This window comes from Abramis brama (assembly GCF_963993115.1).
Source record: "Abramis brama genome assembly, chromosome: 7".
NCBI lineage: Eukaryota > Metazoa > Chordata > Actinopteri > Cypriniformes > Leuciscidae > Abramis > Abramis brama.
Genome location: NC_139969.1, coordinates 23,706,519 through 23,723,333, shown reverse-complemented (window position 1 = coordinate 23,723,333; position 16,815 = coordinate 23,706,519). Strand labels below are relative to the sequence as shown.

General features: G+C 37.0%; 1 protein-coding gene across 3 annotated transcripts in view; it reads left to right on the top strand.

Moving 5' to 3' along the window:
* Positions 1-456: 456 nt before the first annotated feature.
* fam110b (family with sequence similarity 110 member B) overlaps positions 457-16,815 on the top strand; it is a 46,433-nt gene continuing 30,074 nt past the window's right edge. Inside the window, exon 1 of one of the 3 annotated variants that reach the window (XM_084121082.1) lies at positions 457-598. The gene's annotated coding sequence lies outside the window, so the exon portion shown is untranslated. Of the gene's footprint in view, positions 599-12,727; positions 13,203-16,815 lie in introns of those variants that run through there. The other 2 variants (XM_084121083.1, XM_084121084.1) reach the window with 2 other exon arrangements.

The following is a 16,815-nucleotide window of genomic DNA, read 5'->3' as shown; positions in this document are numbered from 1 at the left end:
GTAGTAGTAGCTCTATTAAATTAATAACTCTCATACAAGTTTTTTTTCTTTTCTTTAAAATATTAAAATACAGTAGACAGAAAATGGAAAAACCTGTCCAAAACATTATTAGATTTAACACGAATATTTTTACCCAGAGGTCAAGTTCATTATTTATGCTTGACATTTCATGTAACGGACCACAAACTGCGCTCATCAGCTGAATGTGCTAAACGTAGCGGTCCCTTTAAGAAAATTGGACAGCAGTATTTTGAAAACAGGGGTGAATTGTTATTTTAAACCTGAAAAGTCACTGAACAAAGGATACATTTATTGCATATGTAATCTATGTGTTATTGAATGGATTTAATTTCTCTTTACTGTAAAACTGAGGATCAGCTAATCATGTTAACGAAAAACTATATAGTTTGTTTGACCGTCCACCCCTCTTTCGCACAACGGTCTATTCTGGATCCAAGGCTCATGATGCAGTGGGATTCAATAGGCTGATACGGTGCTGCCCAACGCAAGGTTTTCTGCTCCAGTCGACTGTGAATGAGCACGGAAATATACTGCAGCATCCTCATTCATTTTAAGTCTTCACGCGCAGATCATAAAGGTAAGTTCTTTGTAGTCAGTATCATTTTTTTTCACGCTGTATTTAGGATGCGTCAGTCTCTGTTTAGACCTCAACAGCCCATTCAATAACAGTCTAGCATCCCTCACCTATTGTTCAACTCCAGTCCAGACATCCAAATTCCATGGACATGGACACTGCCAATGACATGTTGCATGTGGTTGTACTGTGCTGCGTTTATCTTCAGGGAATTTGATATATAAGCAGCATATCTGAAGAACCATTCGCTCAATATTGCTAGTGTTTGCATTATAATCTTCCTCCTAACTGCATTTTGCAGTAAATCTTGCTGTTGTCATGAGACCGCATGGATTACAGATCAGACAGACAATACGCTTGAAGTAACAACAGGCTTTCCTCACCATATATTACTTTATTTTCTCCATTGTAACTGTCTGATAATGTAGGCTATATGTATGAGTCTGGCTTATTGTAATGTGTTGAGCGGGCTATTGATTATCTACCAGGACTGTTACTAATGTAGTTCCACTCCAGCATGCCAAACACATAGACGCATACATTCCTTGTTCTTTCACCCCCCTCCTTCTGCATCCCTCAAAATATGTCCTGTTTTAAGATGTTGCTTAAATGTCTTGGATCATTCTAAGCTTCTAATGGAGGTTTGAAGGGAATCAGACAAGCCGTAATGACAGCTTGATTAAGTCATTCAGATATCCAAGTTTTGACAGGGTGCCTGTCGTTGCAGTCTAAAATGTGGCACTGGTGACCTGTTGTGTTTTTAAGTACTTGTATAAGATACAGCTGCTCAAACCACCAGATTTAAAGGCTGTTTGACTGGAGTATGCTGTCTGTTTGGATTAGGATAGCCTAGCTGCTTAAGGGGTTGGTCATAAGGTTGGCTTACACTTGCATCTCAAAATTCTGGTTTTGAGCGTTAGTCATTAGCCAAAAGCTCACTATTATGTCGTTCGGTTTGAGCAACCACAGACTAATGCTTGTTTTGAGCACAAGAAACTGCCCGTCACTTTTAAATACCATCTCTGTTGGTTCCCTCAGTAAAAATAGTCAGTTTAAACTCAACTGGTGGCGGGTCACAGGTCGTGGAAAGCAGGGAAACAATGCTGGCATAGTTAGGATGAAAACATAAATGCGTGAAATGGAAATTAACCCTATCTGTTTTCTGAATGCATGTTATTGAGCTTATTATGAATGATTTATCAATGCGTATGTTTCACAGAAGAAAAAACTTTGTAATTCATAATTAAAATGTTGATCTTCTGTTGAAACCACAGACTGACGTATGCTAGACTTCTCCAATCATTTACTTTGCTTAAACCCACCCCTTTCCTACAACCAACTCGAGCTCACATTCAGGTCTGCCTCCATCCAATAAACAATAGAACCAAGTCCCAAACCAAGTTTTTTTCTTTTGCGACAAGCCGTTTCAATCGTATGTACCTCACAATATGGAAGACACAATCTGTCAATATTTCCATTACATCGCAACTTTAAAAGGGAAGAGAAAACATTTTTGAATGTGTCTTATCTTAAAGAATGTGTGTCCAATCAGACTGTGGTATTTTGTCACAAATATGTCATATTCATATTTTTACATATTGTTGGGCTTATAAAGTTCCCGGTAATATTAAGACATTACATGTTTAGTTTAAGAATAGTTTTGTTATTTTATTTTATTTTATACGATAAACAATTTTGAAGTGAGTTGGGTCGCCAAAAGCTAGGCTTTGAAACAAAACCACTGGTTTAGGTAATGTAGGGAGTTTCTTGCACAATTCTTGATTAACTTTATGCCGGTAATTAGGCTGTTTGCTCTTTTTACATTTTGATTACAAGCTACATTGCATCAAACCTACAGAATTCGGTAATAACACAACAGAAATGTAGTGCACTCTCCTTCGGCGGTGTAAAGATGGGATGTGGAATGAAAAGCTCAGAGCTGGAACAGTGTCATGGGATTGTAAAGCCATGATTATATGAGGAATGCCATGATGACTTCAGCAGAGATGCGGAAATGAACTGCGTTTAGAGGTAACAGATGAAAATGCAGTTAGAGTTTTTTTGTCAGCGCTCCTCTCAGGGCTTGTGGAAATCAAGTTCTTTATTACAGTCTCCTCTTTGGCTGAGGAATTGTCTTAAAAACAGCAGAGCAGTCTATGAATAGCTGACAGATTTTGACATCATATTGGCAACTTGCATTACATGGTCGAGCCAGCTGCGATTGGATCATAATTTAAGCGGATGATCCAGTGGGTCATTCAGGGTGAGTTTTGTTGTTCACATGTGGAAAGTCTTGGGCTTTTTCAGTCTTCTCACAGTATGAACGGTGAGTCACAGGATAAATCATGAGAGTAATTAAATCCAGTAGGTATATCAGCTTTTCAAATGCCTTCCTCTTTTTTGCCATAGCAAAAGCAGAGAGTGAATTCATTCAACCATGTTTTCTTTAAGACTACTACCTTCATTCAGCCCAGTTCATTTGTGTCTGTGCAGTCCCTTTATACCTTTATGTAAGTAGACCTATTTGTTAATATAAAATCTAAATAACAGTTTACTAAATCTATAACCATCTAAAAAAACTTTTACAAAAGGAAAGCACTTTCAGCCAAAGCTGCTGAAACTCATAGCCAGTCCCTTATAAAGAGTAAAATCTTGAATGCACATCCATGAAAACCCCTGTTTTGATGTTGCGTCTGGTTGATCTGAAGAACGGAAGATGGGAAGGAAGTGGACATATTGTGGTCATGATGTGTCTCAGATTAGATTAATTTCATGTCATGGAAGAACTTAACAACACTGTGTTATGGATATGGTAAAAGCAGTCAAACTTTCAGCAGGATGTTATGAATTTCATAAGTTTTGAGAAAAATCTAATAATTAGGACTGTCAAGTGGTATTTTTAATAATACCATATTAATTACTTGATATGCCAATGAATTAATCACAATCAATCTCTTGATTGCATACCTTTGTATTAATATTTCCTATAAGAAAAGCTGCAAAATTAAGAAAATCCAAAGGTTACATTATTGCGGCCACAAAAGCACTGAAAAGACATTGCAAAGAGCCAGTATATTTATTTACATATTGAAAATAACACATCAGCAATTAAAGTCAACATCAGTCCATTTTGAAAATGAGTTTCCAATCTGTCCGAGGTAGAATTTAAAATTGAGTAATTTTCAGCAAGTTTGTTTACAACTCACTTGTCTCATATGTTTATGTCTCAAGTCCTGCTGACCCAGATTTCCCAGATCTTGATTTCATAATTGCTTGTTACCAATTTCAATACCACAAAAAACAAAAACAAATACTAGCCTACTTTAAAATAAAAACTAATTACAAGCAATAGGACAACAAACTACAATAGAACAAAGCAATAGACCTACCTGAAACAGTTAAAGCACTAGAAATAAGAAATACTATAGCCTACATAAATTGTATAAAGTAATCAAATGTATTAAAAACACTGCATATCTTCACTGTGCAAATTAAATATACATTTATTCTTATTAAAGAGGCTACATGCGATTTTCTGAAATTTAAACTCGCGACTGACACCTGTGGCCAAAAAACGGAACTGCTCTTCCTTTCTGCTCGCTCTCGTACGTGCACACTTCACAAGTCATCCGCTGCAAAGAAGTCAACATTATGTTTACAGAGGTAAGAACAGTCAAATACATATATTGTTTGAGAAACTAAGTTTGTTTGCTGACTAGCGGTGGTGGCAGAGTGATCTGAAACGTTTAACATGAACGCGCTTGACGTCACATCCGCAGACAGCGCGCGAAAAATCCGACCCGACAGAAAATAGGAAAAATAGGATACAGGCTTATAGGTGCACCCACTGGAAGCTGACAAGGTGTCAGTATGCTCATCAGGAGATGTTTGAGTCATAAATGGTCAAATAAAAAGGCTATTGTTACGTTTATTTTGGGGAAAAAGTTGCATATAGCCTCTTTAAAGTGAGACAAAAGTGATTCAGTCAAGAGCATTGAGAGATTTTCTCTTTTTTGTTGTTTGATTAACATTAATGACACTGACGACAGCAGGTTTATTAGGCTGCTGTCACTTTAAGATCGAATGCACGGTTCCTCTTACATGCGTTCTCCTTCTCAACTGTTTATGTTCATTTAAGACATAAATGACTGTGTTTATGAAGTTTCTTGCAAAGACGGGCATTTTGACACATAAGTATTGTGTGAAACTGTTGAAGTCCAATTAGGCGGCAAAAATAAGTCAGTTCAGTACTCACGTGCTCTATGAGCAGCGGCTTAATGTGTGCGAGTCTTTCAGACAGTGCTCAGAAACCATCTTTTTGTCAGAGCTCTGCCTCTCCTCTGCCTCTCACTTCTGTCAGTAGAATCAACGTGACTTTTTACTGCGCCGAGTCGAAGTGCTCCCGAGTCCCAAGTGCTATTCCGCCATACATTATAGTTATCCTTGTTACCCGCTTAGAAAAGCGCCACGTTTTATTTTGTGTCACCATACTTGGTCGTGTAACTACTCGTGTAACTGTATTTAAATAGTGAAAACGTGGAGGTGTTTGGTCGCTTCTAGCTTCATCTCTGTCTGGATCCTAATGAATGAACTGGGCTAAGCTAAGTGCTATAAAAGTGTCGCCGCGCGCCAGAGCGATTGAGTGCACGCACTGAGACGAGAGAGGTATGTATCAACTCGTCTTAGTTAAGGGAATAACATAGTTTAATATGAAAAATTGGTGAAGTATCCCTTTAAAAACGCATGCAAACGATAACGCAGCACAGCAATGTCACGTGAGCATAAGCACGATAGAGACGATAGTCCAAAATTTCTACCGGTTAATCGTGTCTACCGGTATATCAACGACCATCCTCACACTTAAATGTGTTTTAATGAGATTTAAGACAAATCAATTTTTTTTTTACATGGTCTGTAGCTTGATTGATTTCACAACAAAACTAACTGGTTTGGATGCCCCCTGACCGAGTAGTTATATTAGTGGTGATGAAACACTTTTGTGCCCAGGTTGCGTTATTGTGGTTTCATGTTGCCTTTGTATTGTTTATTCTCCAGGGGTGGTTTAGGCCCATCTGTCTGATTCATCACATCAATAGGAGCCGCAGATGCATAGCCTGACCCCCAGCAGGCCTTTGTAATGTGCCTAGGCGTGGCGTGTGTTTGTGTCTGTGTGCATGCAAGAGGGTACATAGGCTCCATACTCGCTGTTTTGTTCAGGACATGCCACCGGTCTGTTTTAAAGGGTCCTCAGAGTAGGTTGCGTGTTAGTCACAACTGACAGGTGTCCTGTCAGCAGAACCACCACTCTTTTGCGTGCATGCGTTACTATCCACGCTCTGGTTTTTCAGAGCTTGACTATAATTTTTTTTTTCTGCTGATCCAGGTAAATCAGTAGTTTAGATTAGTACTTGACTTGATGATATTTTCAGTAGCCTCACTGCAATAAATGATACGTTTTATTTTTAGCAAAATATATTTATGTATTAGAAAGAAATTTATTTAGTTTTTTATTAAATATTAAGGTTTATTTATTAGGCTAATCAAATAGGGGTACACCATATATTTGTACTATATTGGTTATTGGCTTATTTGAATTAAAGGAGTACTATTATGCTCATTTACAGGTTCATCATTTTGTTTATGGGGTCTACAAGAATATGTTTGCATAATTTAATGATAAACTCATAATTCTTCTTATAATTTACATTGTTGCAGCATCTATTTTCTCCTTCTGTCTGAACGCTCTGTTTTAGTTTTGATTTCTTTAAAACCCGCCTTCTGGAAATCGCAGTCTGCGCTGATTTGTCAGCCGGTTATGATTGTCTAGCACAGGGATGTCCAATCCTGCTCCTGGAGGGCCACTGTCCTGCAGAGTTTAGCTCCAACCCCAATTAAACACACCTGAACCAGATAATCAAGGTCTTACTAGGCATTCTAGAAACTTCCCGGTAGGTGTGTCGAGGCAGGCTAGAGCTAAACTCTGCAGGACAGTGGCCCTCCAGAACTGAGTTTGGACACCCCTGGTCTAGCACTTACCGCATGTATCCGAAATGTAACGCCTCTTACCATAAACGGTGAGTATCAGGTCCGTATGCTTATATGCTTAAGCATATTGCAAATATTAAGTTGCATTTTAGACAGATACATATTGTCTGTTTTTTTGTGCCCCTTCAATGAAAGTATTTCCAAACAAAGCCACATCAGAACCATCTCTGAGCAACATGTTTCGTTCATGAAAGAATCAACATTTCAGAACGAGTTGATTTGAATGAATGATTCAATGACTCACTCTTTAAAACAGTGACTTGCTGCCACCTACTGGCAGGTTTCCTCTTATTTATTCATTATTGTTTATTTCCTGTTGCTGCGCAGGCTTGTTGCCTGCAAAAAACCCTCAATAGCCCTTTTTTGCAAATCAGCATGGTTCAGAATGTCGTTATAAAAATCGCCACAAATATATTTTAACTACTGTAATTTCATCTGCCTTAGGAGGGCCGCAAAAAGGAGGTTTTGATTCGGGGTGGAAAAAACAGCATCTCTTAGACATGGTGACAACACACTTCTAACGCAACTCAATCAGGCCTCGCGCAAGCTTGCAAAATTGGTTAATAGTGAAACTTGAAAATAATGTGGCTAGAACCCCAATTCCATTAATCCATTACTATGGTTTATTGCTTTTCTAATGTCCTGTTTTAGGCTGATGGATTTTGCGGCCCTATTCTTACATAACTCCTGCAGACATTTTACAGGGCCTGTTACTAAATATTGCTTTGATATTACAGAATGCATCAACAAATAAAATCCTTTCGCAAGCACAGCAGATCAGGCCTTTATTGAATCTCTCAGCACTTATTCCAGCTCAGGCCTTGGCGGCCTATATCATAGAGAAACGTGATTGCATCTTGTCTACAGGCTCTTGAGAAATATTTTTGCAATTAAAGTGTCCCAACGCTGGGTCAGCTGAAGGAGGATTAAGGCCACACTGCTGCGAGTGTGAATAGCTCAATAGAAGGTGTTGATGAAAGCAGCCCTATGGAGGTGCTCCACAGCAGATGGCACACACACTGGGAACTGATGTTAGGTGCCAGGTCACATTCCTTCTCCCACTTCCGGAGAATTATTAGAAATCATTCAATATGTCTCTGCCTGGGTGATTATCTTTATTTGAGTGAATTATAATATCCTGCTTTTATTGGCTAAGAGGTGATGGATATGGAGCAGGGAATAATTGCCACTGTTGTAAAACACTTCCCTCATAACTCATTTCACAGCAGTTGCTCACATATTGGAATTCTTTCTAATATATGACAATCACATATAAGGATGTTTCTTCAACTATGGGCATTTTCGGCCTTTGTGGACTTTTAGAAACGCACTTCTCAAACTAAACTTATTTAAATGTCAACTAACAATGTCTAAAAATTCATTTTTTTGTTCATTGCAATTCAGGTAGAAAATATTTTTGAAAATGGATTTTCGGAATTAAATGGCTCGTCCTTTTCACCCTTTGTTTAGGTTATCATAGTTTTAAAAATGTTAATATTTTTATGATGTAAAGATTTAATGTCCAGGTCTGGAGAAAAATAAAATATAAAGCCATTTGAAAAGTAGCAATCAAAACAAAAGTTGTAATATAAATCAACCCCTGGGACCTTTAAGTGTCTGTATTAAAGAAGTGCTTATAAATCTTTAATCATCAGTGAAATATGAAATGTTTAATTTATCATTATATTACGTTTGATTGTGAATTATGTAAATAAGCAGAGTGCATTATGTTGAGTTAAAGTAATTAACTGCTAGACTCTGTAAGGTTTGTCTGACTGCGGGATTAAAATGTGACCCAAATCCTCTGGACAGGATGAAAAGCATGCATGAACCTGTGATTGTCTTTGTATTTAGGGAATGGGCTCTTAATTACGCAGTTAAACATGCCATAGTGGTGTTCTGTTGACGGGATAAGATCCAAGCAATTTCTGAGATGAAGGAAAACATTTGGTATTGTGAGGATTTTTAACCCGTTATTTCCCACATTCTTTCATGTTTCAGTCTCCATTCAGACATTATCAACAATAACAATAGGATTAGCCTTACATGTGTTAGAGAAGCACAGTCGCCCTCCATTTTAGGAATACTAAAATTCTCAAGGGTTTGTCCTAAAATGAAAAATCTTCCCATCACTCAGGTATTAGTGCTGTATGCCTAGTGGAATGAATAAAATGTCTGCAGTCTACATCATCTGCCATCTTGCATTCACATGACTGCTTTGACAGAGATCAACAATAAAGGAATTTAAAAAAAGAGAAGAGGATCGGCGAATAGTTGGGAGCATTGGCAGAGGGCCAAGCACGGCGCTCAAACGGTGACCTATTTCATGTCGTCCAGAGTGTGCTATACTAGAGAAGAGATGAATTACTTTCTCTGTTGCCATCTCATTTCAGGTGCTTATTTATTTGTGCTACATTTTGGAATATTTCTCTTTCAGCAATGGGTTACGTCCACTAGTTGCTAACAGCTGCTGTACATTATGCATCGTACAGTATCCTTTTGATGACCCTCATGTTATGCTATGGGCTGTTATGTGATGGGGTGAGATTGTTAAAGTGACTACTAGCTTGTCCGCTGGGCACCTAGTAGTAAATACATGGTGATGTGTACAGTTAATATACCCTGGAGTTTGTGTAGATGCTTAAATCATTTAGTTGGCTTGAGTCAATCCTGGCCAGGGTAAAATTGTGCCCAACCCCCAGGGTCGGTTCAAGTGGCAGTGCATTAGCACTCAATCCAAATGCCAATTCTCATGGTGGCACATCCAGTTCTCTCTGGTGGCACAGTATTGGCAGAAATGCATATGTTGCCTGTGAACAAACATCCATTTTTTTCTTTCTTATATAAATTTGGGAACTTGCCTTTTTATTTTGAAATTATTAAATATTCTATCCCCAATCCTTCGAAAAGAACTTGAATAGTTCCCCCCAAAACTAGAAAGGAAATTATGACCATTCCCCTGATACTGTTTCAAACCAAGTTGCATAAACCTCTAAGAGTAGTCTTACAGGGCAGATATAAAAAAAAAATTCTTTAAGAGTGACTGTTCATAGCTTTTTTTAAATCAGTTATATAAAAACATAGATCTTCATAGAGTTGGCCTAATTTGATACCGGAAAGTAAGACTGACTGCCCCTGACTAACTGCTAGTGGGTCATACTAGAACTTAAGACACTGTCTTAACATAATGGCTTTGTTTATGCAACCGGTCCCTGTATGACTTTCTTTCATGAGTAGAACTCAAAGGTAATTTTGCATTTTGCGGAAGAACATTGTCTTAGTTGTGATTCGACTCTGCGTGACTGTGCGGATTAATATGGTTATCCTACTGCTCAAAAAACATCCACTACTAGGCATAAGATATATAACCAGTTTAGCTGGTTTAGATCTCAAGCTGACTAGCTGAAAACGTTACTGTAGCTATACCCATTAATAGACATGGTACTTCCTTGAAAATGAATTCCAGCACAGCACTACAACAACTCATTATGAAATGACACTTCACAAAAGATAATGCTTTACAATGAACTCCGTTAGAGAGCTACATATGGTAATTTATCTGTTCAAATTCATCAGTTCTCGTCTTCTTCGAAAAGCCAAGAGAATGTTGACTCGTTTTATTACGAGCTGTTGTGTTCTCTTTTTTGCAAGCAGACTCTCTCGTTCGCTGTTTTTTTTTTAAACGGGTGATTCCCCAAAGGTTCAAGATTTAGCTGCTCCATGTCAACCCTTCTCGCTCGTCTGCTCATAAGAAATATTTTTTCAAATATCCGACTTTCTTTTGATATTGAGAGTGTTTTGATATATGCATCGATAAGGTGATCATCTGTAACCATGGTGCGCCTCAAGCCATCCGATTCATCTGTGCAGAATAATGGAGCCAAAGCACAACTTTTACTAAAACAACGCAAGTAACTTGTACACTGTAAACCTGAATAAGTTGCCAAAACTCAATCAGTTGCACACATTTTTAGGTAAAGAAGAAATTCAAAGTTTAAGTAAGGAGAACTGGCAGATGTTTAATTGCTCTTAACTTGAAATATTTGAGTAAGCTAACTCATACTTTTCACTTAAAATGATCATGTAATATCAACTCCATTATTTTTTAGTAGTAGAAACTTAGCTAGCTTTAACTAGCTAATTTAGTAAATGCTAACTTGCTAATTAGTAATACAGGGTTTTGATAGCTTTATCATAGTATAGCAATTGCTGAATGAGTACAGCAATAAAGAACATTTAACATGCCTGTTCTCAACTCATGCTCCACTCATGACCATAATGGTAACCTACATAACAGAAACTCTTAATTAGCATAGCTAAACATTAAACTCTACTAAATCTCTCACTTTACATGGATCTTGCACAATAAAAGATTATTTAACTCAAAATTTTTAGCATTTACTCTCCCTTTCGAGTATCATGACATAGAAGGCAATAGAAATCCCAGCCCAGTTTCAGTTAACTAAGTTCAAAACAATGAAACAATTCAGATTACTTTAAAATGTGTCAGTTTTGTGAACCCAAAAGAAAAAGAAAGTTCTATATGCTCATAAAAGTTAATTTGATTGAACTAATTTGTTTAATTTAAGTTTACCTTACTCAAACCAGTTAATTATTTTGATCATTAGGGTTTACAGTTTTCTGCTTTAACCGCTAGAGGCCCAAAAATTACATAGTGTAGTTTTAAGCAATTTTAATGATAAAATCGTAGCAGATGCCGGTGCTTTCCTGTGCGCCATCATGCATACAGGTTTGAATTGGTGAGTAAATGATGTCAGAAGTTTCATTTTTGGTTGAACTATCCCTTTAAACAAACCATTTTGCATCTCCTATGCATTAATACATTATTTACAGTATAAGGGTGTGCTAAAATAAAAAATTAAAATCTGTTAGTCAGTGGCTTGCACAAGACACTCTAACTTCATAACATGTTTGTTGGATGACTGGTACACCATAATCACCTATCCCTGATTTATATTTTGTATGTTTATGAAGCCATTTTTTCTTGTTGGTTGGTCATTAAGATGTTTGTGATTTGTAGACTTTACTATTCTTGTGTAAACATTTGGCCGGATCTAAGGACATTACAAAGGCCTCCAGGGAGTCAGGCTATGCTGAAAAATAAACTATACTGACAGATGTTAGGCTAGGTTTCACTCAGTTTTGTTTCACAAACAAGACACTTTACAATATTTGGATTGGTTCACAAAATGGCCAAATTCTCACAGTTTTCAACACAGCTCCAAGTGACTCACTAGATGTTGTTAAACATTGCATGTGAATCACTGTCTTTGGGTGCGTTTACACTTGGCATTAACATGCGATCCGTGATCCGATCAAGCAGATCGGATCATAAGCCAATCAGGACATGGTGCGTTTACACCTGTCCACATCAAGTGGCTTCTGTATCTGGATAACAGATCGGATCTCGCATTCCCGTGAAAAAAAAGTCGGTGCAAAGTCGACCTGAAGTGGTGGGTTTTCTTTTAAAAACAGTTTTCAGTCGGGGGACATTTTACAAATCTCGCAAAATGAGGAGGATGAAGACGCTGCAAGTACTAATAATGTGGATAGATGCCATAATGGAAACAGTACAGAGAAATGTATGGGTCCGAGAACGTTGCCAGCTGTGCTGGGAAAAATGTGTGTTCTTTACAGAAAATTAATGGTTCTGCAACTTTCGGGTGCGAACTGCGAAGGCAAACATTTCAGTATATTTGCATTCCGAAACATTCCGATCAGAAGCGCATTTACACTTGTCTTTTCAATGTCTATGTGGACAACATCCGGATACAGGTCGCATGTTAATGCCAAGTGTAAACGCAGCCTTTGATGCCAACATTTTTTTTTTTTAACTCTTAACCAACTTACTCCTTTCAGTGCTTTACCTTATATAATAAACCTAGAGATGAAATTTCTCGTATCTTTCCTCTCATTGGTCAGTCGTCGTTACCGTTTGTCCAAAGGTCATTTAAAAGTGTCCATGTTATATCTGTAGTTTTTTTTTTGAACTGAACTCTCTGTGGGCAGTGAGAGCGGTGATGACACTGTAATCCCATTGAAATCTGGCCTACAATCTCCACTGATGCGATTAAGATGTTTCTCAGCTCTGTGCGGTAGGCGCTGCTTCAGAGCTACAAATGGACAATGTTTCTGTGGGCTTAAACATATGACCTATACATGGTCCTGCAATAACATATCGCACTTTCATAAAGTCTTCGTTATGACTAGAATGTTTTTTTTTTTAAGTGAAGATTAGGGTCTTCCCACTTAAGGAAAGAGGGTAAGCAGTTCAATGTTGTCCTGTGATTAAGGAAGGCAGTCAGACTGTATTAGACTAATAGCATTTGATTGAGAACTAACTGCCGTTCTGGCTGGTCTATCCAGTCAGTTGTAAGATTTCATTAAGTTGGAAGGACAATATCATTTTGCTGCCACTGTTTCGGGACTAAACCCGTCAATGAAGTATGTCAAAAGATGTGTACTGTGATTCTGTGCTTCCTTGTACGCCAACTTTGGAAATTTGTCATCTCTGTGTGGATTTCAAAGGAAACTTCATCACGTGAGTATCTTGTGGTAGTTTTTGACGATGATACTTTAACATACTCAGTTCTATAGTAGTATTATTACAAATGAACGCAGAGTTCCCAAAGGTGCATTTTTTTTTTTTTTTTAAATGGCAAACAACTGTCTGAGTGAGACTGCTTTCTCTTTGTCATTACCTACATTTGTAGTTCAGCCGTACTAAATATTAAAGACTTTGTGATTCAGGGGTGGGCAGCAGAGATGCCTGTATTATTGTCTGTCTGGATGGATGACTGCCAGAATTAATCTCTTTATAAATGACCATGAAAGGATTATTCAGATTCAGACCCGTTTCATATGGAGAGCAATAAATCACCTCAGCAAGCGATAGGAGTTTAGCATTTAACAGACCCAAATGATGAAATGCAAAGTCCCTTAATGATGTATAGGGGATTTCTTTGATCGAATTAACAGCTTCTGGTTGGGGGAATGAATATCTTTCCAGATTGCCTGATGTAAATTGTTGCTAGGGACAATGACGTTCATTTTTCTTTTGTCCAGATCTATTGTTGATTAAATAAATTTTAAAGAATACATAAAAAATGTAATTGAGTGTAATGCAGTGACTTGAATGCACCTCTTGTTTATTGAGCATGTTTTAATCTCCAAAATAAAATTCATTCTGACTTTTAAAATTATTTTTGTTTATTAATATTTGAAATGATTTAAAATGACGACTTTTGTCCCTTTTTTTGCACAAAATATTCTGAATTAATAATTTATATTAAAGTAAAAACTATTTAAAAAATATAATATTTAAAAACTTTTTTTTGAAAATGACAAATGTGTATACACTCTTTGTACATGTGTTCATGGTATAAAGAATATATGTTTTATACACTACACTAAAAGTTTGTGGTCAGTATGATTTTTGAAAGAAGATTTCTTTGAAAGAAATTAATACTTTTATCCAGCAAGGACATGATAGAAAATGTCAGTAAAGACTTATATTTCAAAATATTTATATTTCAATAAACATAAATCTATTTCAAATAAATGTTGTTCTTTATTTTCATCAAATAATCCTGAGGAAAAAAAATCCATCACAATTTCTTTAAAAAATAATAAGCAGCACAACTGTTTTCAAAATGGATAAGAAGGAATGTTTCTTGAGCAGCAAATCAGCATATTAGAATGATTTCTGAAGGATCATGTGACTCTGAAGACTGGAGTAATGATACTGAAAATTCAGCTTTAGGAATAAACATTTTAAATATAATAGAAAAAAATAGAAAACAGTTATTTTAAATTGTAATATATTTCAAAATATGACTCTTTTTACTGTATTTTTTATAAAATAAACGCAGCCATAAGATACTTTTTTCAAAAACAATAAAAAATCTTACTGACCCCAAACTTTTAAATGGAAGTGCATATTAGATTTTCCTTTATCTTGTGCTATCTTATTAGTCTGATTTGTCATTGCCCCACTATTTCTATGTCAAGCAGTCATTCAGTCTTAATGCATTTATCTTGTGGACACACTTGAACATTTTGAATGGAATTCCAGCCTGATAACACAGTTTTTCCATGTGCGTTTCAAAACCACACATGAGTACCGTTGAGTTTAGATCGTTTCTTTTAACGATGTAGGTCCTGTGATGTTGTGGAAACTTTGAAACGGCATCAAACACAACAGCAACAAGCTGCATGTTCTTTCTCTGTGGAAAATACATCCCCATGTACAAACGCTTTCTGTACTCTCAGCATGTTCACACAGTGTTCAAGAAACACGACTTGGAAAAAGGTGAAACTGCGCTTATGGAGGGATTAAGAGCTCTGACTCACAGTGGCCTTCCTCTGAGCCAACCTTCCCCCATGCTGAGACGATGCGAGAAACTTCCACAGGCCCATGCACTTTATATATGTTGTTCAGCTCTAGTGCTGGATCGTTTACATCCGAGTCACATTTAGTTTTATGTAGCCAAGTAAGCTACATATAGTAAGCTACAATAGTAATTGATAAACATGCCTTTATGATTTACAATTCACCATTATGAGCTGAAGTTGTAGCTTGAAATGTACTTTTTAGCATGTATGCAGGAGTAATGTCGCATGATGAATTCATACTTTGACTAAATTAGCACACACTATAATCCAGTCAACAGACTCATTTAAAGGAGCTGTAAGCAATATTAACTAGTTTGCTAACCCACACCAGACTTGGACAAAGAGTGGAGGTTTTGGCTGCCTAGCATGGTTGAGTTAGCGTTAGCCCACGCTGGTAGATGCTGTAGCTACACTATCTGGACCCAAAAAACTTTTGTTTTCCACCGACAGCTATTTAAAAGTTGCCATGTGCACTGACAGTTTTCCAAGCACCATCTAAATTGTAAATATTTCATTATATTATATAGTAGATGTTTTGAGAGTGTCCAAATTGCTGCTATTCTTGTTACAGCTTTGGAAAGAAGTGATTCATTGAGATGAATGGCAATGCTAACGGATGTCTGCAAAGGTATTGCTTGTACTAAGCTCTCTCATCCAAACACTCTCCTTTTCACTGAAATCACAAAATAAAATATCAAATATGCGACATCTTTCAAGCAAGATTTTGGCTCATGATCTCTTGCACTTAAGGCATGAAGTATACATTGGCTCATGCTTAGGTGGCGGGACTGAGTCCCCCTAAGACTATAGCCTTAAAGTGACCCAAGGATACTTTTATCCAGGTATTACAGACCTCCTTGGACTTACCCACTGAATTAGACCCCCCTCTCTCCAAAATCCCTCCCCGTTAAGACATGTTAGCAAAACCATACAAAATGACTGTCAGGCACAGAGCATCACATTCTTCTGATTGGCTAAACTACAGCAGTCAGATTGTTTTTGATGTCAGTCTTTGATATGATGCTTTATGCACTGGTGCAATTTATTTATAACCTTTTTCCTTCCAGAATGTTTTTAGCAGCATAAAACATCAGTGTCAACATCGAATTATGTTACCAGGGCAACCAAGAATGCCTTATAACAGTGACTGGTGGTGACTTACAGGTGTTATGTGCGTCATGACAATAATTCAACCATTTTGAAGGGATAGTTTACCCAAAAATGGAAATTCTGTCATTTTATTCACCCTCATGCCTTTCCAAACCTGAATAACTTTCTTTCTTTTTTTGGAAGGTATTTAACAGAAGGTATTTGAGAAATGTCATATTTTTTTCTCTCCCGATGCAATGCATATCAGTTGTCCCCAATACTGTCTGGTTACCAACATTCTTTAAAACATCTTCTTTTGTGCTCTGCAGAAGAAAGAAAGTCATACAGGTTTGTAACAACTTGAGGGTTTATTGACAGAATTGTCTTTTTTGGGCTGAACTGTGCCTTTAAATCATACTGTTGACAAAAAAATGTGACAAGAAAAATATAACAGCTAGATTGTTAATAATGCATCATCAGTGTTTTTGAAAATGAACATTTTTAAAGAAATATGATAGTTTCAAATAATCAAATCATAGTGAATAATGTCAGGCAGTGCCGTTTGACGTTAATTAACTCACTCAAATGTACCTTATATGACATTAAACAGATTATGCACAACATAAACATAATTTTTAAAACTTGCATCTGCACAAAAAGAAGCAAATGAA